We start from the raw sequence: 27,637 nt of genomic DNA, 5'->3' as shown, positions 1-27,637 counted from the left end.
CATCTGAGCTGTGGTAACCACTGTGCCACTGTGCCTACCTGAGATAAAATCACATCATATCTAAGGCTGCATTCTCGCTTTTTAGAGCTGGTTCAGTTAAAGAGAAAACACGCTTTCACACAAATTTAAGTCAGAGAAATGCTGCATCAATTGTGGTTATGCACAAGTCTTATATCTAATGCAAATAAAAACTTTTATAAGTTTGATCTGATATATATATATATATATATATATATATATATATACTGTATATATAAAATATTTTTACTCGAAAGACCCCCTACAAAGTACCTCAAGCAATGCAATTGAATTTTGGTACCCTGGTGTGAATCGCTGTCTCTCGTCTCTGGCTAGCACTTGGCTGCATTTGCATATCCTTTTTACCTTGACAAATCCTTCCCTGCTGCTGTTATTGACATTACTGAACATCACTTCCCAGATGTGAATTACTGCGTGCACACCACACATCTATAAAGTACGGTGGCCCTGAAGTGCAATGCGGAAAAACAAATTAAATCATGCAAAAACAAATTGAATATGCAAAAGCAAATCAGAATGTGTAAAAACAAAAAACAAATCAGAAAACGCAAAAACAAATTGAATATGCAAAAGCAAATGTTTCCCCCTTTTCTGCACCATCCATACTCTATTATTATTTTTGAAAAGAAATAGACAACCTTTTTTTCATGAGAAATTTCATGCTAATTGAAAAAATATGATTTCTTACACTTTGTTCATACACATGTTTTTAATATTTTACAGGGGCATGGTGACTTTGAAAATCTATGCAAAATAAAGTAATTCTCTGTTTTTTTTAATTTATAATAAAAGGTTGCATCAGTGACATTTTTGGCATTGAAATTCTGATGAGGCCATACCAGAATTTGCCTGTACATGTGCAGACTACTAAAACATAAAAATTAGCTTACCTAATTAATAATATGTGTCTCTCTTTTGCTAATGAGTAGTGAAGCATGTAAATTCATGCATCCATCATTATAGGAAAAAAAAATCAATGTGATGCTCTTCATTTTGTTTGTCCTGATTGGCGTCAGATCATTATGATATCCTCTGACATTGCCTTTGCTGTGTTTTAGGATCACACAAATGGCAAAATGGGTGCAGGAAGCAAAATAAACAATCCAGGACACCGCTAGGTCTGAGCCTCAGAGCATGCCTCATCCCAGGCAGCCTAGATCAAATGACAGGCTGCAAAAGCCCAAATGAGTATCATTCTTTTAAATTTCAAAATGCTAACAAATGTTCTTCAAGACAGAGGATCACTGTAAACCTCAGGCTTGAAGGACCAAAGTAAACAAGGTCTCTTTATAAATAAAGAATTTATTAAATAACCAAAAGAGAAGTCTAACAAATAAGACAGATAGGGCTTGCCTAACAAACGCAAACCAACACCAGTCCAAATCCACAAAACAGAAGCAAAAATCAACAAAAGTGAGATACCCAAACAATTCTTATAGAATGATCCTTACTCAACAAAGCTCAGACAGAATAAATAGGCTGAGAGTAGTCCTTCAGCATTGATGTCGTGGTGAACCTGCCTCTTCAGGTTCCTCCCACAGAACACAACAGATTTATATACACAATACATAAATTATATTTAATAAAAATATTAAGTATAAAAATTTTTTTAAAAAAACTACACAGGTAAAATAGCAATTAAAAACAAAAGAAATTATCAAAAAAGATGTTTTAGCCTGGGATCAGAACTTGGCTAAAACATAACTATCATTATCAGACAAGATACAGCTATACAGATTTAAACAACCTTAAAAAAATAAATTAGACTCTTTTAGTTACCCACTACTCAGGATAATATATATTGGCAATGAACTGCCTAAACCAAAATGACAACACCTCAAGTTTAGAATCAAATGGCTTTGAGGTGAAAAAGGACAAGGCATAATAACATGGAAAAAAACGACAGCAGATCAATAGCAAGAATGCATTATTCACAAGACATTATGCTGCAATTTAATTTTTCCCCACCACAGAGAAGGACCAATCTGAAACTTGAAAAAGCCACCAATGAAGCCTACATGTTCTCCTTCCATTTTGTGGAAAAATATAATGCTCCTCTTTCAAAGAAGCATAGAATCCTGGTGCGGAAAGAACAGGCATATATACAGTATTTAGAAAATAATTTATTCAGCTGTTTTCTGGCCTTGCTCTTACTAGCAAGTACCTGGCTGCACAGTATCCAGTGGCGATGCTAGATGTGCAGTGTGAAGTTCAACTCGTGCAGTATGTGTATTCTACATATGCTTTCAAATTGCTGTGGCTACCTTTAAGGAACGGCATGGTACAAGACTCTCTGTACCTTCCTTTACACTGACATATGCTGCACGGCCCTGACTGCATAACGTGCAAATGTATGACTAAAAAGAACAACAACAACCTGTCCTTATTTTAATATGGGTAGAGACCTTCAAATCCCATTGCTAACCTGGCATATGCACACACAGACAAGAGTACAGAGAACACTTCAGGGACAATTGGTCCAATCCCTCAGCCAAACAAATTTGTAGCACCCGGCATGAAGGCAATTTCACATAATACAAGTGGCAGTATTTTTTTAAATAAGTAATTAGACTGAGCATATTAGAGAGAATTCAGAATCAAATTCCTTACGAAGACAAAGCTGAGCATACATTTTAGTAGTAAGGTGAATATCTGAGGGAAGCTTATTACCTATTTTGCACAACATCTGGTAAGGCTATGCCCCACTGGAACATAAATTGAAAATACCACTGGGCTGTAGCATCATTCTGTAAAAGAAAAGCTTATGGGTGCACATTATTTTGCTAACTGAATTTCACACTCTTCCAAATAAAATGCCTTGGAATAACCTGTGAAGTCATATCCCATATTGTGAATGACAAAAACAAATCACAATATGTTTAATAGGCTGCATGAAAAGAAAATAACAATAACTTGTCATTTCAAAAGTATTGTAAAAAGTTAAAAAATGAATTGTCAGTTCTGCCATTATGTACCTTGCAGAGGTTAATGTTTGAATGTTTTGGCTGGCACGCTGAGAATGAGGACTGTTTTAGAGCAGCGTTTGATTAATTGCGTGTTTTAGATGGCAGCTGAATAAAATACACATTTTGTATTTACTTCTTTGTAAAAACATTACTGTAGATTTCAATCAGTTAATGGAACACATCATATTAAAGTGAAGAACTATATGTGGCACTCAAGGGACTCCTGTAAAAACCTGGTATGGTTTAAAAAGGAGAAACAATATGGCAGCAAAACTAAGGACATAATGCTAATGTCATGTACTAATAGAAACCAATTTAGTGTGGGAGGGAATGATCTATTGGCGATTCTGAAATGCAGAATTTATTAAGTTTAACGTTAATGCCTACTGTAACTGCATGCAACACTAAACTTAAATATATTAGCATGTTATTTTGTGTAATATGACCTAGAACTTCAAGTTTCAGGCTAGTTCTGCTAAAAACCTAAAGCTGAATTTAAGTGACCCACATAAATACAAATTGCACATTATATTTTTGAAAGAATCATATCTTTTCCTTTTAAAAATCATTTTTGATTAGTTTTGGAAATTTCCTGTGGTAATTAAGTGGGTTAAGATGATCCATTTTATTGGTCACAAGACAAATATCATGTAAAAAATGATTCTGGCATACAGTGAACTTGTGCAGGTACTACTTACAGTTGTTCTTTTATCACTGGGGAGACACTTCCCTCATAGTAAGCAGAACTACTCCACTTCACTTCAGCCTTTATCATGGAACTGTTTCAAAAATATTGAGAGCAAAGGTTACTTACAATTGCATGTGCTCGAACTTTATTAATGTAGAGTGTCACTTGAGGTTTCAGTTCCATTAAATTAGATGAGAATATATTTGATAACGTGAGATTTGCTGAACAATTTCCGCTGTAATATCTGCCCAACCTAAAAGAAGTATGCATTAATGGTCAGTCATTGTCTAACCCACTCATTCCTGAACAGGGCTGTAGGGGGATGGGGGATGGGGGGGGGGCTGCAGGTGCCTATCCCAGCTACCATAGGGCACAAGGCAGGAGCAAATCCTGGACAGGGTGCCAGTCCATCTCAGGGCACACACATACACACCCCAACCACACACCAATTGAGTACTGAGCCAATTTAGTACTGCCAATTCACCTAACCTGTATGTCTCTGGACTGTGGGAGAAAACCAGAGAACCCAGAGTATACCCATGCAGACACAAGGAGAACATGCACAGTCCATGTAGGGAGGACCCAGGATGCAAACTTTGGTCTTCTTGCTGTGCCACTGTGCTGCCACCCACCCATTAATGGTGATTTTTTTTTTTTATTGCCCAAAATGTTAATGTAAATATTGTGATGGATGGCCGACTAAATATTCCAGCCCACACCTCCAGGCCACCAGGTGGAGCCCTCCCAACAGCATGGAGGTTCCCCAAATTCCAGCAGGGCCTTATGGACCTTGTAGTTTGTATACACAGCCCTGCTGGATACCATGGGGACCACCGGGAGCCGCTGTAGGGAGGCTTTCAGACTGCTATGTGCCCTATAACCCGGAAGTGCGTCATGATCACATGACCAGAATGAATGACGCGCGTCCGGGTTGAAGAAAAGGTCTTTTACTCTGACCCGGAAGTAATGAGGACTTGTGAATTGTTGGACAGGAACCACTTCCGGCTCAGGGTGTATAAAAGGACTGTGGGAAAGCCCAGACACTGAGCTGAGCTGGGAGGAAGGGTGGCTAAGTGTCTGGGAGAGGAGGATAGAGAGTATTGTGTAGAGAGAAAATTGGTATTTATATGAGTAGTGTGGTGTGGAGGGTGCTTAGTGCACATATTTATAATAAAAAGAATAGTACTTGTACTTTCACCTGGTGTCTGGCGTGGTACCTGAGGGTTCAAGAGATCGATAACAACCTCTCCTGCTACAATGTATAGTAAATAAGATGTGGGGAATAAACATCAGGTGGGAGAAATAGCTAATGGTAACATACTGAACACTGTACACATCTAAGATTTTTTCTATGTCTCTCTATTCCACCTTTTTACTGGAAATGTTTTTGTAGTTCTAACTAAAACAAACACAAGTATCTGTAATGGGAGTATGGAGCAGAATTAGAACTGTGCTATTCTTCAATTGGATAAAGTTGTATGTTGTGCTTTGTCAGAGCATATATCAGGTGCACCAGGAATTGGTTCACTTCAGGGTCCACATAGCAATACCTGTAAAGTCTCATATTGGGCCATTTTAGAACTCAATTATTTTAACATGCCTTGATGCTGTTTAATTTTATGAGATTAGTCATTTTAAGTACTGTTCTAAGTGAGATTGAGCAAATAAGATTTAGGCTGGAGTTTCTAATAAAATATTTATGTACAGACAGCAGTATACTGCTCGTAAAGCACAAAATGTGACTGATTTTGGATTTTGAACTGCCCAAACAGGCATGGGGAATAATCTAAACATTATCTTATATACAGTATCATTTTATGAATAATTTTAGGACTAGGCTCTTTTATGATGAGTGCCCGAATTCATCAAACATTACAGAATTACTCCTAGGAATTGTCCTAAAAGTCTTATTAGGATAAGAATTCGTCCTACCTCACAGAAAGACGTGAAAAGAATTTACGAAGTGCAGTACTTGCTCTACCTGCAAGGAACAGAAGGCCATGTTTGAAAATGAAAGAAGTCATGATTTTATGACATCCATGCTGCAAATTGGTGCTTGAGTCATAGGGGCCGTACATGATTTGCATATGACGTAGTGCATATTGTGACAGATAGGGGGCACTATTGCTCCCTTGAACCCTCGGATCAAATGCCAGACACCAGATAAAAGTCCAATAATTGACTTTATTAAAGTAATAATGTGCACAAAGCACCCTCCTCTCCACAAAACTCATAAACAATAACTATAATCAATAAACAATCAATCCTCCACTCTCCCAGATGCATTGCCACGCTACCACCCAGCTCAGCTCAATGTCTGGGATCTTCCACAGTCCTTTTATAGTCCTTGACCCGGAAGTGTTTCTCTCTCTGTCCATGTAACTGTTAACACATCCGGGTCAGATAAAATCTCCTTTTCTTCATCAGCCCGGAAGCACTTTATTTCTTTCAACTATGTGACTGGGATCTACTTCCGGGCTGTATGGAAAATAAACATCTCTGCATCTCCCTGCAGCGTCCCCTGGCGGCCCCGAAGTTATCCAGCAGGGCTGTGTATTAAAACTCCATAGTCTGCTGGAATTCGGGGCATCTCCACGTTGCAAGGAGGGCTCCATCTAGCGGCCTGGGGGTATTGGCTGGTTTGAATGGCCGGCCATATCCCACAGTATGTATAAGGGAGATATTTCACCAGCATTTGAAAGTTTTTGGTGTGTGTTCTCAGTATTGTATCTATTAGAAGTGAAATTGTTAAATGAAGAGCTAAATAGTTATTAAAGCTGATTCTGAGTGTTCCTTGTAGAAGACAAAAATGCCACATGGTACCAGAAGTTTTGAACACAACATAGAAATGAGATGTGATGCGGTTTGCAAAGAACCGACATTAAGTACGATAAACAACAGAGCAGTACCTCAAACCTCTGATTTAGCTGAAGTTAACAGGCAACATCAAAGAACAATGGAAAAAGTTAAAACAAAGATTCACTCTCACCTAGCAGCAATAGGAGTGAATGAATGAATGAACAGCCAAAAGACACTCAACATTTTCAACAGTATGCAGTTGTTGGAATGGAAGCAGAAGAACTAAAAGTGGGTAACAGAAAAATGTGAAATATTTTGCAGCCTCAGAGAGAACGAAATGTTTAAAAGATATATATTTAGAAGTAGACTGCAAACTGAGTCTGAGTCTGTGAAGGCTTTTATTATGGATTTTAACATTAAATGCTACTCTTGTAATTTTAGATTTGTGACAGAATCTTAATGGATATGAGAGAATAGGGACTAAGAGAAAAGTTACTCAGACAGCCTGAACCAATTATTATTCAGTTTTGTCAAGCAAGAGAGCTGATGCAGAATAGAACCAAAATCATGGACTGCAGCCAGTTAAAAGACACTGTTTTGAAAATAGATGGAACTACAAAATCAAAAGCCAAACGCAATGAAGGTGGAAGGCACTTCAAAAAGAAAGTCTTTCTAAACAGTGCAGAGATGTGGAGCTGCACATGCTGTGGAGGTGAGCACAAGCCTTGACAATGCCCAAAGTACAGGAAGGAATGTTGAAACTACGGCAGAAAAAAACACTTCACAAGAGTGTGCAGACAACAAAAGAGGGTCCACTGCATTGACGAGATGTCATGGCCAGTAGTACCTCAGGTGGGTTATTCGTAGGGACAGTTACAGGAACAGAACAAGATGAAGACTGGAACAAGACATATAACGTGAACAGAACAGACTTTTGTTTCAAGCCAAACACTGGTGCACAGGTTAATTTACTGCCAGACACACAACTGGCAAGGTTGAAAATTTAAGCCTATACCGAGCACATAAGAAAAAATTAAGGTTAAATCTTATTGTGGGGAAGTTAGTCCTAATCTGGGTGCATATACCTTGGAATTGCTTGTAAAAAATGAAAGATTTGATGTGCCATTTTTAATAGGCAAAGGTAATAAGCCACCCATTATAGGACTGAAAACGTGTAAAATCCTAGGGTTGGTGAAACATGTCCAAGAAGTAAAAAGTGAAAACCATGCCCAATGTATGAAAAATATAGAGGATGGATATGTATATGTGTTTCAGGATTTAGGAAGATTGAAAGTCATGTATAAAATAGAGCTAGTCAAGTCAAACAGACCAGTCATCCCAGAGCAGCTTGCATTAAACAAGAGGTTAAGAGCACAGCTCCAGAGACTGGATTCGCTTGATGGTATTAAGAAAGTGGAAGAATCCACAGAGTGGGCATATCCCCTAGTAATTGTAGAAAAATAAAAAGGCAATTCAATTATATTAGGCATAGACCCAAAAGAACTGATTAAATATGTGAAAAGGAAATACTTTTAAGTTGCTGACAAGTGGGAACATGTTTGGTGATATTGCAGGAGCCAAATCCTTTTCAAATCTAGATGTGCTGGTAGGGTTTTGGCAAATTTGTCTAGACAAATAAGCTCTAGGCTTTGTACATTTAATAAATCATTTAGGAGGTATCCATTTAAAAGGCTACATTTTATATTAACCTTCTTCTCCCTATTAGTATTTCACAGGACAATGCAACAGATTTATGAGAATATTCCAGGTGGCAAGGTATACATTGATAATAATTTAATCTGTGGTAAGACATAATCAGAGACTGAAAATGGCACTTGAGAGAGCTAGAATAAATTGGGTAAAACTAAATGCAAGCAAATGTCAGTATAGGCAAACAGAGACCATTTTACTAGGAGAGAACCTGACGAAATATGGAGTACAAATTGATCTGAATAAAGTTGCTGCTATTAAAAACATGCCACCAAGCACAGATAAGAAAGATGTGCTTAGATTACTAGGAATGGTGAGCTATATTGGTAAATTCATATCAAATTTGGCAGCACAGAAGTCAAATGAGAAGTCTGTTGTGTAAGTGGAGTGAAGTTGGACTAGTAACCACCAAAAAGAGTTTTAGAAGCTAAAAAGTCTTATTATTCATGCACCAGTCCTGAAATATTATGATGAAAAACATCAGATTAATATTTCGGCGGATGGTGCTGTGTTGCTGAAGCAGTATGGCACAAGGTGGCATCTATACCTATGTATCCTGGGCATATCATAATTATGCTCAAATTGAACAGGAAGCCTTAGCATATACATGTGAATAGTTCCACATATTTATCTGTGACAAAAAAGTATGGGCTCAAAGAGACCACAACATTTTACTAACAATTTCAAAGAAAAGCTTAGCAAATACACCACCAAGTGGCCAGAGGTTATTCCTGAAACTGCAAAAATATGATGATGTTTTGTAGATCTGTGATACTAACACTAAGACTTCACAACAACAATAAAATTAATAATAATGTTCAAAGAAGAAGAGAAAGAGGATGGAAAACATTATGAGGCAGGATATTGCACTAAGCTGCATGTAATTGTTGAAACTTCTCAACAACATAAAAAAATAATGCAGTAACAGACACTGAGCTTCAAGGACTGAGACACACAATGAATTAGATTTAAGCCTAATAATGGACATGCTTATCTAACAATGAATGGTCCAAAGCCATTCATTGAGAAACACCTTCCTGCTCTTGTAGCAGTGGAAAACACCTTGTAAAATAACTGTGTTACTGAAACTAACCATTGAGATCTTGTAGAAGTTATGTTCACTCTTCCACTATTCATTATCGTCTTCCAGACTTGCATGCCATTACTCTCTCCTCTTATCTTCTGAGAGGCCTTATTTATCTAATTCCTGGTGATGCTCCACCTGCCTACTTGTAAAGTATAATGAGAATGTTCTAGGGAGTTGTCGAATGAAGAGCTCAGTGTACCTGTGTGACATTTTGCTGTCAATCACACATCCTGTCCTGTCTGTCTTCAGTGTAATCTGCTGGCTATTGTTGTACAGTTTGCACCCTTGACCACCTGTGTGCCAATACTGTGATATCGCTTGCAATTAACATATTCATGCTCATCTATACCTGCGGCAATGTTCTTTATGTGTGTGCTGAGTTGCATGAATGCTGCATTTTTTTAACATTACCTTATGTGCTGGTGTGAGGAAATGTATAAATATTCATTTTACTTCATGCATTGTAAGGGAGGTCAACATTTCATGCAAAATCTGAGAAATGGTTGACTGTTGCATACCAAAATCATCGCTATTGCAAAGCTGCATTTTCCCTGTGGCCAAAAAGCGTATTCATTTTGGCTGACAGTGTGTAGATGGATCATAATGATGATGATGATTATACTTTATTTGTCCCCAAGGATCATACAACATACCCGATTTGGTACAAATATTATTTCATCACTGTCAGATCGATATCTTTTAACAAATTCATTGTTCTCCATCATTTCTAAAACATAAATCCTTTCCTGGGATGTGTGCGTCAGTCTCTCCCTGAACATCATCTTCTTGCATCTCCTTGCGGGTTAGGACAGTTCATAAGCTCTCTTAAAATCTAGTGAAGTTAGGAGTAGTTACCTAACTTAGCAGAACTGATAAAATGCTTTTACTCCTATTCCTAAGAGTAGGATTAAATTTGCATCACTCTGAGATTATTGAGCCAGAGGCACTTGATAAATGCGAACACCGGTTTTAGAGAGCCACATTTCAAATATTAAAAGTGAGCTTTACTGGAGGTGAGTCCTTTTATCAGGCATGTCTAGTGTCCAATATTCTAGGTTCCCTATAATAAATTAATGATGGCACGATTTTTAAATTGGGATTTTAGTTTCTGTTGTATTTACACATTCGTGGAGAGAATGAAAGAAAAATTCCAAGAAATGTATAAAGCATAAGGAGATCTTTGTAATGAAAAAGCAATATATTACTCTAGTGCTTTGAAGAAGTTAATCCTTTTGATACAGAGCAGTTGTTTTGTTTAAACTGGCCATTTCCAAACAAAAATATATGATTAAATACAGGGTGGTGCACAAAAAACCGAACCATCTCCGACTCCGTCGACGTTTGTTTCTTAGCCCGTACGCAAGCAACAGGGCCCAATTCTTTTTGCAGTTTGCAACTGACCCAGTCTTACACCATTTCTTCACGAACTCATGAATTCTGCAATATGCTGGTAGGTTTACACCAGGAAACCTCTGTGCAAAAACGTCCCGCGTTTCCTTAAAAGAACCGGTAGACACATACGCCTCCACTATTCCAATCCTCTGTTGCAGAGAATACATCTTCCGGATCTCTTTCATGCATGTCTGTACCCACTGGCTTACAGCATCCTTACTAATGCACAGCTGGAGCTCCTGACCCCGTCGCAACAACAAGGCCCCGTAACAGCACCCACCTATATAATAGCTCATGCCAGCCGGTCTGAGATGGTTTGGTTTTTCATGCGCCACCCTTTATTTATTGTGCTACACAAAAACAAGAGAGAAATAAACACAATGAACTTTGAAGAATAACATGTAAATTCAATTAAAGCAGTGAACAAAATGCATTTTACTAATAGGCAATTAGGAATACAAAATAAAGAGAGAAGAGAACAGGAGACTACTTTATACCCTCTGAAGCATAGCAACGGTTCGAGTCATCAATGTCATGAATACATTAAGTATACATTTTTATGACCTAAAAGCTACATTTATTAACTATAAACTTCATATAGAGTCAACATTTTTGAAACCTACAACCCAGTTTATGTACTTGACAAAATGTAGGTATCCTCCCAATTCAAAATCAATTGTTAGTTCTGTCTAATGGTTTATTACAGCTGACCAGAAGCAGCAGTAGCTGTATTTCTGGCAAAAATTTCTCTAGTTAACTATTTTTATTTTCATTATATTTCTTTCATGGTACATACAGTATATAAACCATTTTATCCATCTAGAAATTTTTATATATTCAATGTATTAAATCTAACAAAAAAGGAAAAATAAATCCAAAATACTAAATAAACAAATACAAAACCCTACATTCAAAATACAAAATTAAAAATGTAAAAAAATTCAAATTTCCAATAAAAGTATAAAAATATTTAAAAAATGGAAACAATAATCCAAAAAGAAATGCAAAGAAAAAACATTGTGTTGGGGACCAAGGCAAAAGAGATTAAAGTTTGTCAAAAATTAAATAATAGAATAACAAAATGTGGCAAACAAATGCTTCTCTGGTTTAAAGAGTTGTCTGCTCTTTAATATCCATCCTCGTCAGGCGCAAGATCATAACTGGCCATCACTGATCTCTTAAATACCCTTCAGTGTGGAAGGGGCAGAACTAGCAGGCTGCCCCTGGAAGTGACACCAGAGATTCTCTTGTGCTTCATCCTCCATTCTGTGGATGAAAGAGGAGAAGCAGTTAAAGACCTTACCTTACTAGAGCCTTGAAAGTTACTCTGATGCATTTGTGTGCGACAAAGCATGAAAAATAATAAAGTGAAATTCCTCAATTAAAATTACAAAATCCTAACACAAAGCCAAAGAAGCAAAAACAAAATACCATTCAATGTAAAAATAAGCCAGATCAAAAAGAAGCAGTATTTTATAAATGCAACACTGCCCTATCAGGTATATAAATTAGTAGAAATCATTTAATCCTTACATACATTTTTTCCCTGCTTATCCTGGTGAGGTGAGCAATGGCAGCATACTAGACCACATACTGAACATCATTTATCTTTCAGTAGGGTAATCATGGGTATTCTCAGCCCAGAAGTGAGATATAATTCCTCCCAACAGCATGCCATATGTGTTTTTTTTTTATTTTTCATTGTAAGCATCACCTAGCACATCCCCATGTGATACCAAATCACCTAGACTCACTTTATTCTATAGGTGAAGTTTTTCTGTTCCACATGTTTGGATTTCCATGCTTCACATCCTGTCATTAATACTAGATACAGCAACCCAGTGGAGGGACCCAATTTCCGGATACAAGATGTCCAAACAATATGGCATTCTAACAACTGCAACTGTGTACCACATCTGATCAAAACATGCAGGTATTTAATAATCTTTATTTGGAAAAGCTGTTCTCCACTCTTCCCACTTTTTCAGGAAAAAAATCATAAATGCTGATGTTCTATTACTCACATGTCTCAAGGACATAACAGATTTCACTATAAGATGATGCAGGAAGGACAATTTCACTTCCAAGCAGCAGATATACCCCCCAACAGATCCCAAAATGGCTACTCAACAATTTCAGCTGAGGCTTCCCGTAAAAATTACACTCTCTTAACCTTGAAGCATCAGCGTATTTATTGTGTCTACACATATGAAAATTCATCAGTCATGTCTCCTCTTGAAGTGAGGATCTGAAGAAAGCTTTTGTCAATCTACCTTATATTGTCTTCTGAAGGAAAACCACTGTTGCATACCATGTTATCTTTATGAGAACTGCTTCAGCATTACAGCTGCTAAGATGTGTTAATTCATGTGAATGTACAGCACACTGAAATCTGGGTCATCCTCTCCTAATTTTGTATATTTTGCAAATCATTTTATATATCATATAACAAATCTTTACTTTAAAGTGTACTTTTTAATTGTATGACCCTTTTAGCATCACAGTTGTATGTCATTATAATTAAAGTCCTTCTATAGCAAAATTAGGAAAAAAGCACTCTTAACCTGAAGGGTCAACATCAATGCATGCCATAAAGTTAATGATTCAAGTGGCTTATTCAAAGCACTGTTGAGTAAAATCACTCTTAAAAGTATTTTTTAATATATGTTTATACATTTATTAGAGACAATTTAGTGAATTGGTACTTTTACTGGTAATTACATTTAAGTACAGTTTTAAAATGTCAAGGTAATAAAGGGCATTAAATGTATGGTACGCTAATTGACCTGTTCTGCCAGAGGCCTGACAATGCGCAAGTTTCTATTAGTATTTTGTCATTTTTGGCACAGTGGTTTAGGGCTGCTGTATGACAGCCTCAGAGTCTTGGGTTAGAATCCCAATTGCTGTCAGTGCAGAGTTTCGTTCCATGTTTCTTCCAGATATTGCACTTTTCCTACCACATCCCAAAAACATGTTAGTTAAATTTCTGATTCAGCATAATTTGAATTGAGCGTGAGATTGTGTAATAGTGTGACCTGGAATAAACTGGTGCACCAGCAACAATATTGTTCCTACCATGAATCTGGAAAAGACCCTATTTTCCCGAAACCCTGACAAAGAGGGGACAGGATGGACAGAAAGTGTGACAGCAGAAATCTTTTAGGATACCAGGAAGAAATAAGTTGGAACTGAGGAACTAGAGATCTGAACAGTAACATTATAAAGAGTTCTTGTGATGGACTAGATCTTCTTCTTCTTCTTTCGGCTGCTCCCGTTATGGGTTTCCACAGTGGATTATCTTTTTCCATATCTCTCTGTCCTCTGCATCTTGCTCTGTTACACTCACCAACTGCATGGCCTCTCTCACCACATCCATAAACCTCCTCTTAGGTCTTCCTCTTTTCCATTTTCCTGGAAGCTCTATCTTTAGTATCCTTCTCCCAATATACAGTACTTAGCATCACTCCTCTGCACATGTCCAAACCAGTGCAATCTCGCCTCTCTGACTTTGTCTGCCAACCGTCCATCCTGAGCTGACCCTCTAATGTACTCATTTCTAACGCTGTCCATCCTCGTCACACCCAATGCAAATCATATAGCATCTTGAACTCTGCTATCTCCAGCTCTGTCTCCTGCTTTCTGGTCAGTGCCACCATCTCCAACCCATAAAACATAGCTGGTGTCACTACTGTCCTGTAGACCTTCCCTTTTACTCTTGCTGGTACCTGTCTGTCACAAATCACTCCTGACACTCTTCTCCACCCTGCTTGCACTCTCTTTTTCACCTCTCTTCCACAATCCCCATTACCCTGTACTGTTGATCCCAAGTATTTAAACTCATCCACCTTCACCAGCTCTACTCCTTGAATCCTCACCATTCCACTGACCTCCCTCTTATTTACATACATGTATTCTGTCTTGTTCCTATTGACCTCTCTAGAGCATATCTCCACCTCTCCAGTGTCTCCTCAACCTGCTCCCTACTATTGCTACAGGTCAAAATGTCATCCGCAAACATCATAGTCCATGAGAACTCCTGTCTAATCTTGTCTGTCAACCTGTCCATCACCATTGCAAATAAGAAAGGGCTCAGAGCCGATCCCTGATGTAATCCCACCTCCACCCTGAATGCATCCATCACTCCTACCGCAGACCTCACCACTGTCAAACTTCCCTCGTACATATCCTGTACAACTCTTATGTACTTCTCTGCCACTCCCGACTTCCTCATACAATACCACAGCTCCTCTCAAGGCACCCTATCATATGCAATCTCCAGGTCCACAAAGACACAATGCAACTCCTTCTGGCCTTCTCTATACTTCTCCATCAACATCCTCATAGCAAACATCATATCATTTCTTGGCATGAAACCATACTGCTCCTCACTAATCATCAGCTCACTTCTTAACCTAGCTTCCACGACTCTTTCCCATAACTTCATGCTGTGGCTCATCAATTTTATCCCCCTTATTCTTAAATATCGGCACCAGTACACTTCTTCTCCACTCCTCAGGCATCCTCTCACTTTCCAAGATTCCATTAAACAATCTGGTTTAAAAATTCCACTGCCATCTCTCCTAAACACCTCCATGCTTCCACAGGTATGTCATCTGGAGCAACAGCCTTTCCATTTTTCATTCTCTTCATAGCTGTCCTTACTTCCTCCTTGCTAATCCGTTGCACTTCCTGATTCACTATTTCCACATCATCCAACCTTCTCTCTGTCTATCATTCTCTTCATTCATCAGCCTCTCAAAGTATTCTTTCCATCTGCTCAACACAACCTCCTCGCTTGTGAGTATGTTTCCATTTTTATCCTTTATCACTCTAACCAGCTGCACATCTTTCCCAGCTTGGTCCCTCTGTGTAGCTAATCGGTACAGGCCCTTTTCGCCCTCCTTAGTGTCCAACCTCTCATACAACTCATTATACGCCTTTTCTTTAGTCTTCGCTACCTCTGTCTTCACCTTGCGCCTCATCTCTTTGTACTCTTGCCTACTTTCTGCACCTCTCTGACTATCCCACTTCTTCTTCACCATCATCTTCCTCTGTATTCTCTCCTGTACTTCCCCATTCCACCACCAGGTTTCCTTTTCCTCCTTCCTCTGTCCAGTTGTCACGCCAAGCACCCTTCTTGCTGTCACCCTTACTACATCTGCTGTAGTTGGCCAACTGTCTGGTAAATCTTCACTGCCACCCAGTTCCTGTCTCATCTCCTGCCTAAACTCAACCTTGCAGTCTTCCTTTTTTAACTTCCACCATTTGATCCTTGGCTCACATCCTCGTCTCCTCTGTTCTCTTCACCAACATGTCTATTGAAATCCGCTTCAATCACCACTTTCTGTACACTGTTCATCACTTCATCCAACTCACTCCAAAAATCTTCTTTCTCATCCATCACACACCAAACTTGTGGGGCATATGCACTAACATCATTCCTCATCACATATCCGATTTCCAGCTTCATAATCATTATTCTGTCTGACACTCTTTTCCCCTCCAAAACACTCTTGACATACTGTTTCGTTAGAATAATCCCTACCCCATTTCTCCTCCCATCCACACCATGATAGAACAATTTGAATCCACCACCGATCCACCTGGTCTTACTCCGCTTCCATTTAGTCTCTTGAACACACAATATATCAACCTTCCTTCTCTCCATCATATCTGCTAACTCTCTCCCCTTACCAGTTATACTGCCAACATTCAAAGTTCCTGCCCTCAGTTCCACTCTTTTTACCTCCCCCCCCCCTCCTCTGGACACGTCTCCCACCTCTTCTTCTCCTTCTTCAGCCAACAGTAGCCCAATTTCCGTCAGAACCCTGTTGGTTAACAGTATTGGTGGCGGTCGTTGTTAACCCAGGGCTCGACCGATCCGGCATGGAAATTTGTATTGTTGTCCACATATTGATTTGGCAAACTTTTACACTGGATGCCTTTCCTGACGTAACCCTCCCCATTTATCTGGGCTTGGGACCAGCATGAAGAAACACACTGGTTTGTGCATCCTCTGTGGCTGTGTTGTGTGTTGGACTAGATAATGGTATAGTATTGTACAATATATAGATTTTCTGTTAAAAAAATAACTTTGCTCTGTGTTCTTTCATATTGTAGGTTGATCTGTTGTTACATTAAATTTAATTGCTTTATCAATTGTTAATCTATGATTGTAAATTATTACATCTTTTCACTTGTGGCAATCAACTTTTGTTACCTGTCCTACTACATTAGCCTAATGTTACTCGATTGTTTACCTCTTTTTGTAAAAAACTCTTTTTGGATAAAAGCGTCAACGAAATAAATGTAATTGTATTGTGTACTAAAGACAAAAGAAAGTTCATTACATCTTAGTACCCAAACGGTTATGGCACTCAAGAATAAAATAACGTAGTTTACTGCTAAAAAAGACAATGTGGTTTAATCAAACTATTATTTTGGAACATCATACTTATAAACACATGTTTGTTTTGTTTTAACATGCAATTGTGTGTAGTATTGCTGTTTATTGTTGCCTTTGTGTTTATTATTGGTTAATTGTGCACTGTCTCTTTAAATTTACTTATGTTCTTTGTGAGTGGAGCCCCAGGAGGCTGGGCTACTCTGACATGATCATCCCAAAACCTCCCTCAGACTATATAAGTCCACTGAGAAGGCTCAGAATTTGGAGATCAATTTGTTCATCGTTGAGGTCTGTGAGTATTGCTACTTGTTTGGATTTACTGTTTTTTTGTGAAATTCTTGTCTGTTTTTCTTAGATTCAGCCTACAAATTTTTATAGTGACTTGTTTCCTGTGGGTTACATTTTAGGCAAGTAATTTTTCGGATCTGCTGAGCATTTTTGCCTGGTTTTGTTTTTTGCTGATAAATCTACAGTTTATAATATTCTTTATTGCCCTTTTGCTCACAGTCTGAGTTTAAGAGCCATTTGTTAGTTATGTAGGTTATGTTAAGCTGATAGAAGTATTTTGTTAGTTATGTTAAATGTTTGCCTATACAGTAATCCCTCCTCCATCGCGGGGGTTGCGTTCCAGAGCCACCCGCGAAATAAGAAAATCCGCGAAGTAGAAACCATATGTTTATATGGTTATTTTTATATTGTCATGCTTGGGTCACAGATTTGCGCAGAAACACAGGAGGTTGTAGAGAGACAGGAACGTTATTCAAACACTACAAACAAACATTTGTCTCTTTTTCAAAAGTTTAAACTGTGCTCCATGACAAGACAGAGATGACAGTTCTGTCTCACAATTAAAAGAATGCAAACATATCTTCTTCTTCAAAGGAGTGCGCGTCAGGAGCACAGACTGTCAGAGAGATAGAGAAAAGCAAACAAATCAATAGGGCTGTTTGGCTTTTAAGTATGCGAAGCACCGCGGCACAAAGCTGTTGAAGGCGGCAGCTCACACCCCCTCCGTCAGGAGCAGAGAAAGAGAAAGAGAGAGAGATAGAGAGAGACAGAGTTTGTTTTTCAATCAAAAATCAATACGTGCCCTTCGAGCTTTTAAGTATGCGAAGCACCGTGCAGCATGTCGCTTCAGGAAGCAGCTGCACAGAAGGTAGCAACGTGAAGATAATCTTTCAGCATTTTTAGACGAGCGTCCCTATCGTCTAGGTGTGCGAACAGCCCCCCTGCTCAATCCCCCTACGTCAGGATCAGAGAAAGTCAGCGCAAGAGAGAGAGAAAAGTAAGTTGGGTAGCTTCTCAGCCATCTGCCAATAGCGTCCCTTGTATGAAATCAACTTGGCAAACCAACTGAGGAAGCATGTACCAGAAATTAAAAGACCCATTGTCTGCAGAAATCCGCGAACCAGCAAAAAATCTGCGATATATATTTAAATATGCTTACATATAAAATCCGCGATGGAGTGAAGCCGCGAAAGGCGAAGCGCGATATAGCGAGGGATTACTGTATATCAGTGAATAGTATATGGGGGGGGGGGGGGTTCTATTATAATCCCCACAAGCTAAATTGAAATGGAATATTCTATTTCCTGTCTCTCCCACTGCAGATTAGCCTCAGATTGCACAATTTCAAACTGTGCCTTGTTGTGTGTAATGTACTGTGTTAAACATGCAGTGCCGTACATATAGAACATACTAAATATATTAAATAAAGCATAGAGAAATAACTTTCCTTAAGCATAGAAAACAACTGAAGTTAACAAGAAAAAGTTCAGTTCAAAGAAGAAACATTCTTCCTTTTATTTTGCATGTACATCGTGTAGCAGTAGATGTTCTGATCCACCTCTTGAACCCTAAGGTACCACTCCAAACACCAGGTAAAAGTCCAAGACTCTTTTATTTTGCAATCACGTGCACAAAGCACCCTCCACTCCACACTACTCATATAAACCAATAATAAAGCACAATAATAATCACTCCTCCTCTCCCAGACACTTTGCCACCATACCTCCCAGCTCAGCTCAGTGTCTGGGCTTTCCCAGAATCCTTTTATACTCCCTGACCCGGAGGTGTTCCTGCCCAATAGTCCACAAGTCCTTATTACTTCCGGGTCAGGGTAGAAGTCCTTTTCTTCAACCTGGATTTCTCCTGTTCATGTGACCAGGACGTACTTCCAGGTTATAGGGCACATCCGAGTCAATGAGCCTCCCTACAGCGACTTCCGGTGGTCCCCAAGGTATCCAGCAGGGCTGTGCATAAAAACTACATAGTCCATGAGGCCCTGCTGGAATTCGGGGCCCGTCCATGCTGTCGGGAGAGCTCCTCCTGGCTGCCTTAGGGTGAGGGCCGGAATATGAAGCCGGCCATCCATCACAATTCCCCCCCCTTAGCGACGACAACTGGGGCGGAGCGTCCAGCCCCGCGAGGGATGTCCTCCTCCAGGAGGACGTGTCAGTCAGGCCTCGGCCGTGTTGTCTAGGGCCCCCAGAGAACCTAGGGGGAACGGTGTATCGTCTGTCTCTCCGTTCCCCTGTCCTCCGAGGACAAATTCGCCAAACGTGGCCCAGCTGATGACAGTTGTAACACCGCCGTCGTCCTCCCGGTTGTCTTTCTCCCCGAGACCAGAAACATCTCAGGAATTCTGTCAACTCCGCCCTTTCCTCCACCAAGGGAGGTTTTACGGCCGCCTCGCTACTCTCAGTCTCTCAATTGGTATAAGAGAGCCTCTTTGCTGTCTGCACGCCCATTGACCTTCGCTTCTTAGGAGGCGGCATCCTCAGCACTGTATCGCTCCGGGTAACAGCACTTTTCAGCTGTACCGGTTCGATCAGCGCTTCCCCCGCCCCTCTGGTTACCAGCAACAACTCCCTTATAACACAGGTCGGGGTCCGGAGGTCCGAATCACTCCGGGAGGCCACGTCATACGCTTGCCCCAGCTCGTTCGTTCCTTTCCCCGACCACTCGGTTATCGTGCCACAATCCCTTGTCGGGTTCGCAGTGACTTGGCACCCGCTACTTATTAATTGCGGGCCTGGATCGCACTGCGTCCCCTTATGATATACGGTACGGCTTACCTGTACCGCCGAATCAATCAAGACCGGGGCTTCTCGGCCTAATCGCCACAGGTATTCCAGTAGTCCTTTCAGCGGCGCCTCAGCTGTAGCTCCCAGCTCTTCCACACGTTCTTTCAATTCCTTTAAACCCTGAAAGAAAGTATATACGGGCTTGAGGTACTTCTCGAGGTCCCGCACGTCCACAAAGTTATTTAATTCGGCCGGAGGTAATTCTGCTTCTGCCTTCGCCTTACCTGCTGGCCGGGAGCCAATGAGCACATCTATTCCTTGCACGTGTTCTGTCGGGTCGCGCAAAGGCTCTCGGGAGTTGGAGTCTTTAGAGGGACGGGTGGCCGCTCCCGGCCGACTGAGATCTGTCTTTTCTAAATGAACGGCAGACCATTCAGTCACCTCCCGTCCCTCGTTCTTTTTATTTTTACACGGCGATGCTTCGCTTGCCTCCCCCTTCCCCTTCAGGGAGTTCGGATTCGTCCGGGACAAGACGACCTTACTGATGGACCCCAATTGACCTTCTCCGTCCCGGCATCCACAGCGCGAGGTCACGCGACGTGTGTCCGCGAATAAACAGGTCCCTTCCTGGTCAGGTGACTTCGTATTTTGCTTACGTCTTTCCCAGCCTGCACCAGGATGGTCCACGTGATCGTCCTCCACGAATAGGAGACATCTACATCTCCACATCTACAGACTCCTCGTCTTCGCGGCCATCTTGCCAAGGTATGAGACATGTGTCTTTCTCATATGTTATCCCAAACCGCTCGGCTTCTGCAAAAGAAGAAAATACAGGTCCTTGTGCCTCGGGCTTTGTCGCGACACATACCTCCGACTTACAATGGCTTGTTTCAGGCTCCATTACAGTCATCCGTTCACTGCTCTTTTGTTGCCTTAACCACCGTTCTCTCACTACGTCGATCTCGGCTCTGGTTTCCGCAGGACCCGTCAGGTAAGTCCATAATGTCGCTGCGTCCTCCGGTGACCACATCTCTGCGAGGTTCTGTATCATGTTAGCATGCCCATTCTTCTTTCTGGACTTCTTCCCCATCACGAACCAGTAAGAGACGAGACTCATCACCTTCGTATCGTGTGTAGTGGGGGTTGTTTCAACCTCCGTGTTCGGGGCCGCTACCTTCTTAGGGTATTCTGCTAGCACAATATTTGTTTTAAATGCAGGTTTTCTGCCAACAGACGGCCAGAGTATCCTGCCAACTACGCCAGTGTAGCAGTAGAGGTTCTGATCCACCTCTTGAACCCTCAGGTACCACTCCAAACACCAGGTAAAAGTCCAAGACTCTTTTATTTTGCAATCACGTGCACAAAGCTCCCTCCACTCCACACTACTCATATAAACCCAATAATAAAGCACAATAATAATCACTCCTCCTCTCCCAGACACTTCGCCACCCTACCTCCAAGCTCAGCTCAGTGTCTGGGCTTTCCCAGAGTCCTTTTATACTCCCTGACCCGGAGGTGTACCTGCCCAATAGTCCACAAGTCCTTATTACTTCCGGGTCAGGGTAAAAGTCCTTTTCTTCAACCTGGAAGTACGTCATCTCTCCTGTTCACGTGCCAGGACGTACTTCCAGGTTATAGGACACATACGAGTTGATGAGCCACCCTACAGCGACTCCTGGTGGTCCCCAAGGTATCCAGTAGGGCTGTGCATAAAAACTACATAGTCCATGAGGCCCTGCTGGAAGTCGGGGCCCGTCCATGCTGTTGGGAGAGCTCCTTCTGGCGGCCTGGGGGTGAGGGCCGGAATATGAAGCCGGCCATCCATCACAATCAACATTTTTTTTTGACAAGCTAGTGAAGACTCTGGCCTGCTTTTTGTCTTATTGTAGGAGGCCTCACACCCTTATGGCCTCATATGGCATACAGTGTGAATTAGCAGTTAAGGCTTTGGATCTCAAAACCTCAGATTATGGATTCAAACCTTGCTCATGACAACTGTATCTCAAATGTCAGATGTTGTAAGTTGCCTTGGATAAAGGATTTGCTCAAATAATAAGTAATAATAACAAATCTGCCTTTAAGAAGACTTTGTATCATTAGACAGACAGACAGACAGACAGATAGATAGATAGATAGATAGATAGATAGATAGATAGATACTTTATTAATCCCCAAGGGGAAATCCATATACTCCAGCAGCAGCATACTGATAAAAACAATATTAATTAAAGAGTGATAAAAACACATTGCAAGTTAAAAAGTGCAAGGTGAAGAGTTGATGGGCAGGTATAACAGTCAATGACATTTTATAATGTTACCGTTTACCCCCAGACCCCCCCCCCCCCCCCCCCCCCATTTAGCATTGACCTAACATTTATTTTATGTAAGGTTTAGCCAGAGAGTAATAATAATTTTAAAAATAATATAGTTTCTGCCTTGGGTTTTTCTGTACAGTCCTGTTGCTTAAATATTAATCTTTCAGATGGCTTTATGGTGGTTCTAGAATGTTTTATACACTAACCCTGAAAAAATATTTTACTAAAGATAATCTCAAAAGTGGAACCTATATACATTTCAGCCTACAAAAGAAAGAATGTCCATTACAAAAGTCAGGGTCACACAGTGGATTTGGAAAAATGTAGTACTGATTGTAACACTGTGGTATGCTATTTTACACAAAAAAGGGGTAGCAACAGCTTTGATGGACTATTATGATGAAACTGGGAGATAACATGTGGGATCAAGCCTTTCATTTCTAAATCAATCTACATGCCATCCTCAACTATGATATTAGACACTGTGTTGATTATGTATGCAAAAAGTTGTAATGAGTTTCTTGAAAATGATTTCCGTACTTGCTTCCAGTGCTAGGGTGAGGAAGAGCAAAGAGTGAAACAGCCACTTCTGCTTTTCACGAGGAGCCATTGGGCACTGCCAATGGGAGGTGTACGTATCAGACATAGAGAAGGCCCAGAATACATCTGGAGGACTACTTCTCATGATTGGTCTGTGAGCATCTGGAATATTTCCAAGAAGGATTTGGATGAAGTTGCTGATGTTTTTGCCACAGTAAAATAAAGAGAAATTGAAGATTTAATTTAGCAGTTAATAAAAATGCTAGGTTGAATATATATCTTCTCTGGCTATTAATAATAAATACAGTAAACTAATGCAAACACAAAAAATGTTCAAACAAGAGAAAAAGGATTTGATCTATTCTGTAGTGATTTGACAGTCATTACTGGTCAATCTAAGGTTATTCCTTGTCATGCGCAATGATGTTGCTAGGATATGCTTTGGCTCTTTGCAGTCATAAAACTGGATTAAGAAGATGTATAAAATTTAAGCATGGATGGATGGGTGGATAGATTTAACATTCATAAATGACGAAAAAGAAAACATTTTATTAGAAACCTTTCACATTTACTCTGACAGAGTAGGATTATGACAGAGCAGATAGCACCTTGGGGAGATATGAGGCATCCTATCTCATACTCCCTGAACTTTTGCCCTTCTTTCATTTGTACATGTACATTTCAAAGTGTAGAAAGCATCTACATCCCAAAAAAAAAAACTTTTACTGTCATGATTACACTGAGCAATAATAGCACAGACCATCAGTCTGAGACAGTGACAGTATCAGGATGCAATATCTGTGAGAGGGCACAAAGCATTTGTACAGCCAGACCTCCTCATTTGACAACCTTGAAGCAGGCATTGGTTTGAATTTTAAATACCTTCAAGTATTTAGAAAATAAATGTTTGTACTCTGAAATAGAAAATTATACTTAAAGTGTGAAAATACAGTGTATATACCAGCCATCTCTACATTACTAAATTACAGTTTTGTCGTGTCTTTACAAGCATAATATGTTCTTGAAAAACCCCACATAAGGCAAACTCTGAAACTTCAAAAAAGTAATTTCCATTAACGTCCTGAATCCTAAAACTGACTCCCATTAAGGATAGCTTTGACTGGTCTCAGAACACAGAAGACCTATGTAATAAAAGGCACATCAGGCTCTTTTTCCTTAGGAGACTATGTTCCTTTAATGTGGGAAGTGACATTCTTCACATCTTGTACAACTCTGTGATGGCCAGTGCAATTGTCTATGTTGTGTTGTGCTGGGCAGGTAACATTACTTCAAGATATACCCACCAACAAGCTAATTTAAATAGCAAGCTCAGTTGTAGGATGCTCTTTGGACCCCCTGGAGGTAGTAGCAAAAGAGAGAATTAAAACAAACAGTGCCATTATCAACAATGCTACATATACTCTCTCTGACGCATTAACACTGATTACTTACAGTCAATGAATTATTCAGCAGAAGTGTGTCAAGAAATGCTACTGGGGCTCCTTTATATCAGCAGCAATATGTCTGCATAATGCATCACTGTGACGTTTTTAATTTTCTTGCTTTATCGTCATTCTGGTGTGTGTTCGCAACAAAGTGTGTGTGTTTATTTATTTATGTACTTTTGTATTATTTATAATATAATAATAATATTATTTATGTAAAAGGCTTTTAATTACCTGTTAGGCATAACCATCAGCAGTGTGTCTGTTTCCAGAGGGGGTGTTGAGGGAGTCGAGAGGTTTGTTTACTTCGGCAGGGACATTCATGTCTCTGGTGACTCTTACAGATTGGGAGACCATGGGGGGGGGGGGGTTCGGGGGTCATGAGGTCACTGGAAAGGGGTGTGTGGCACTTCTGATATCTTTGCAAAAGGACAAATGTCCAAGTCTTGGGGCCTCATGTATAAACAATGCGTATGCACAAAAATGTTGTGTACGCCCATTTCCACGCTGACATTGCGATGTTTAAAAACTAAACTTGACGTAAAGCCACGCACATTCTCACGGCAATACCCCCCTTGTGTACACATGTTTCTGCTCGTTTTTGCAAACTGGTGGGTACAGTATTAGAGCCGCCATTTCTTCAGTACTATTTCTGCTGAGGCTACTCCAAGTGTCCTCACTAATCCTTGTGCATCCCTACTGCCAAACCCCACAAAACCCATACATAGCCTAATACAGCTTGAGTAAATGTAAAGGTTAATCATTTCTTTACATATTTAATATAATTTTATTAGTGATAAGCAAATAAACACATTTCAGTTAGCTGGGCACATAAACTGACAAAAGATACATATTTTTTTTTTTGTAAAAATAGGTTTGAAACTTTACAACCATACTTACATACTTCTGTGGTTATGCTATACAAAAATTTGTAAACAGCAAGAAGCATGTTGGTTTATTGCAAAACAACTGCCGTCTGCAGTCAGCACAGATTCCTGGCCTCCCTATGGTAATACTTTTCAGAGTTTTCTTTTATTGTGTGTGCATCGTTCTAAAAGAACCAAGAGGAACATGAAAGGATGCTGTGACATTGTTGCACGGCTGGTTGGTATATAGTCATTTCAATATTTAATGATAAAAAAATTTATGTGATATTAAAAATATATTGATATTTTATTTGATATTCATTTAGAGTCAGGACCATTTCAGAATAAATCATTCTTTTACTTGTAATATCAATATTTCTCTCAGTGTGCAAAACATAAACAAATAGTCACAATGAATTATTAATTATATAGTACAGAAATATTTTTAAAATTTATAAACATTGATGTCTTCACTATTTCTCTCTCATACACAAACACACACAAATCTCTTAGTTATATAGTCAATCAGCCCATCATAATGAGTTCATCATGTCTTAGATATTGTTACACATATGATTGTGTACAATCTATACTAATAAAAGGCAAAGCCCTCACTGACTCACTGACTGACTGACTGACTCACTCATCACTAATTCTCCAACTTCCCATGTAGGTAGAAGGCTGAAATTTGGCAGCCTCATTCCTTACAGCTTACTTACAAAAGTTAGGCAGGTTTCATTTCGAAATTCTACGCGTAATGGTCATAACTGGAACCTGTTTGACTGACTCACTCATCACTAATTCTCCAACTTCCCGTGTAGGTAGAAGGCTGAAATTTGGCAGGCTCATTCCTTACAGCTTACTTACAAAGGTTAGGCAGGTTTCATTTCGAAATTCTACGCATAATGGTCATAACTGGAACCTGTTTTTTGTCCATATACTCTAATGGAGGAGGCGGAGTCACGTATTGCGTCATCACGTATTACGCCTCCTACGTAATCACATGAACTGAAAACGAGGAAGAGATTTACAGCACAAGTCAAACGCGGGAATGAAGGTAAATGATGTTAATTGTTGACTGTTTTTTAATACTGTGTAATTGTTGAGTGTCTTTTAATACTGTGTAAGCATACATATTAACACATGTGCAATTAAACGTGTGCATTTACGGGGTGATTTCTCAGGCTTAAAAGCTCGCTTTTTATTGAAATGGTAAATGCAAACTCTTTTCATTCTGAAGGGAAAAAAACCACGTTAGATTTCAGCCGTTAAACGCGCAAAAATGTCAGTACACCAGATAAATAAGCGTAACATATTATCAGTTGTATTGTATGCTTACAATACATATAGAAATGTGTTAATCGTTAACTAATATTATGGGATGGTGTTTTTCGACTCGCGCCTTGATTTAAATGATTGCATGTCTTGGTGGGTTTGCGTAGCTTATTGTCAATATCTTTACACCTCTTTTTAAGACTTAATTTAAAAAGGTTTTCTTTTCTTCTTAATTAAAATTTAAAAGCAATACTTCACTGCTGCGAAGCCCCTCTAGCGCTGACGTCTGAGGTTCGATTACCGTAAGCGAGTGCAGTGAGTGTGTACGCCTGATGAGCCAAGAATAAGGGGGAAAGACGTGTCGCGTACTCTTTGCATTATTTGACAGTAAACTATTTTCATCCATTCTATGATCTGCTTCTCACAACTGAAGGCACCGTGGCTGATGTTACCTGACTTGCTGGCCAACCATAAGCGTTACCTGGTAGGTAACCGCCCACTCACTTCACTCCCTTACGGGAATCGAAACTCGGACGTCAGCGCTAGAGGCGAAGCCCCTAAAATTGCGCCACGGCGTGTGGTTCGTTTATTTGACAGCATGTAGATCGGGGTAATTACATTCACGGCATTCGTAGTCTGATTCACAATCTGATTGTATGGGTGGTTACCTACCAGGTAACGCTTATGGTTAGCCAGCAAGTCAGCTCGAAGTGATCACTCGAGTGAAGGCAGCTTCACAAAAAAACAGATCCTTAACAAACTGTTATTGGTATATTTTCCCTCAATTTTAAAAGGTTTTCTTTTCTTCTTAATAAAAATTTAAAAGCAGTACTTCGCCGGTGCGAAGCGCGGGGATTTGAGCGACTGACGCATACAGACATATTCATGAGTGCAGGTACTTCAGAAAGAAAGCACAGTGTAAACCTAAACTTTAAATTAAGTTCATAGACCTACAAAAGGTTGCCATTGATTTGAGGCAAGATTGCTTTTCTCATGTACAACTATATGTTGCATTCTTAACCGTGAGCTTGCACAGCTTGGTCATATTACAACCTGAGTGCTGAACTGACAACGTCGTATACA

Source organism: Erpetoichthys calabaricus, chromosome 5, assembly GCF_900747795.2.
Source record: "Erpetoichthys calabaricus chromosome 5, fErpCal1.3, whole genome shotgun sequence".
Lineage (NCBI taxonomy): Eukaryota > Metazoa > Chordata > Cladistia > Polypteriformes > Polypteridae > Erpetoichthys > Erpetoichthys calabaricus.
The sequence above is the reverse complement of the archived record's forward strand: the minus strand, read 5'-3'. Positions refer to the sequence as shown.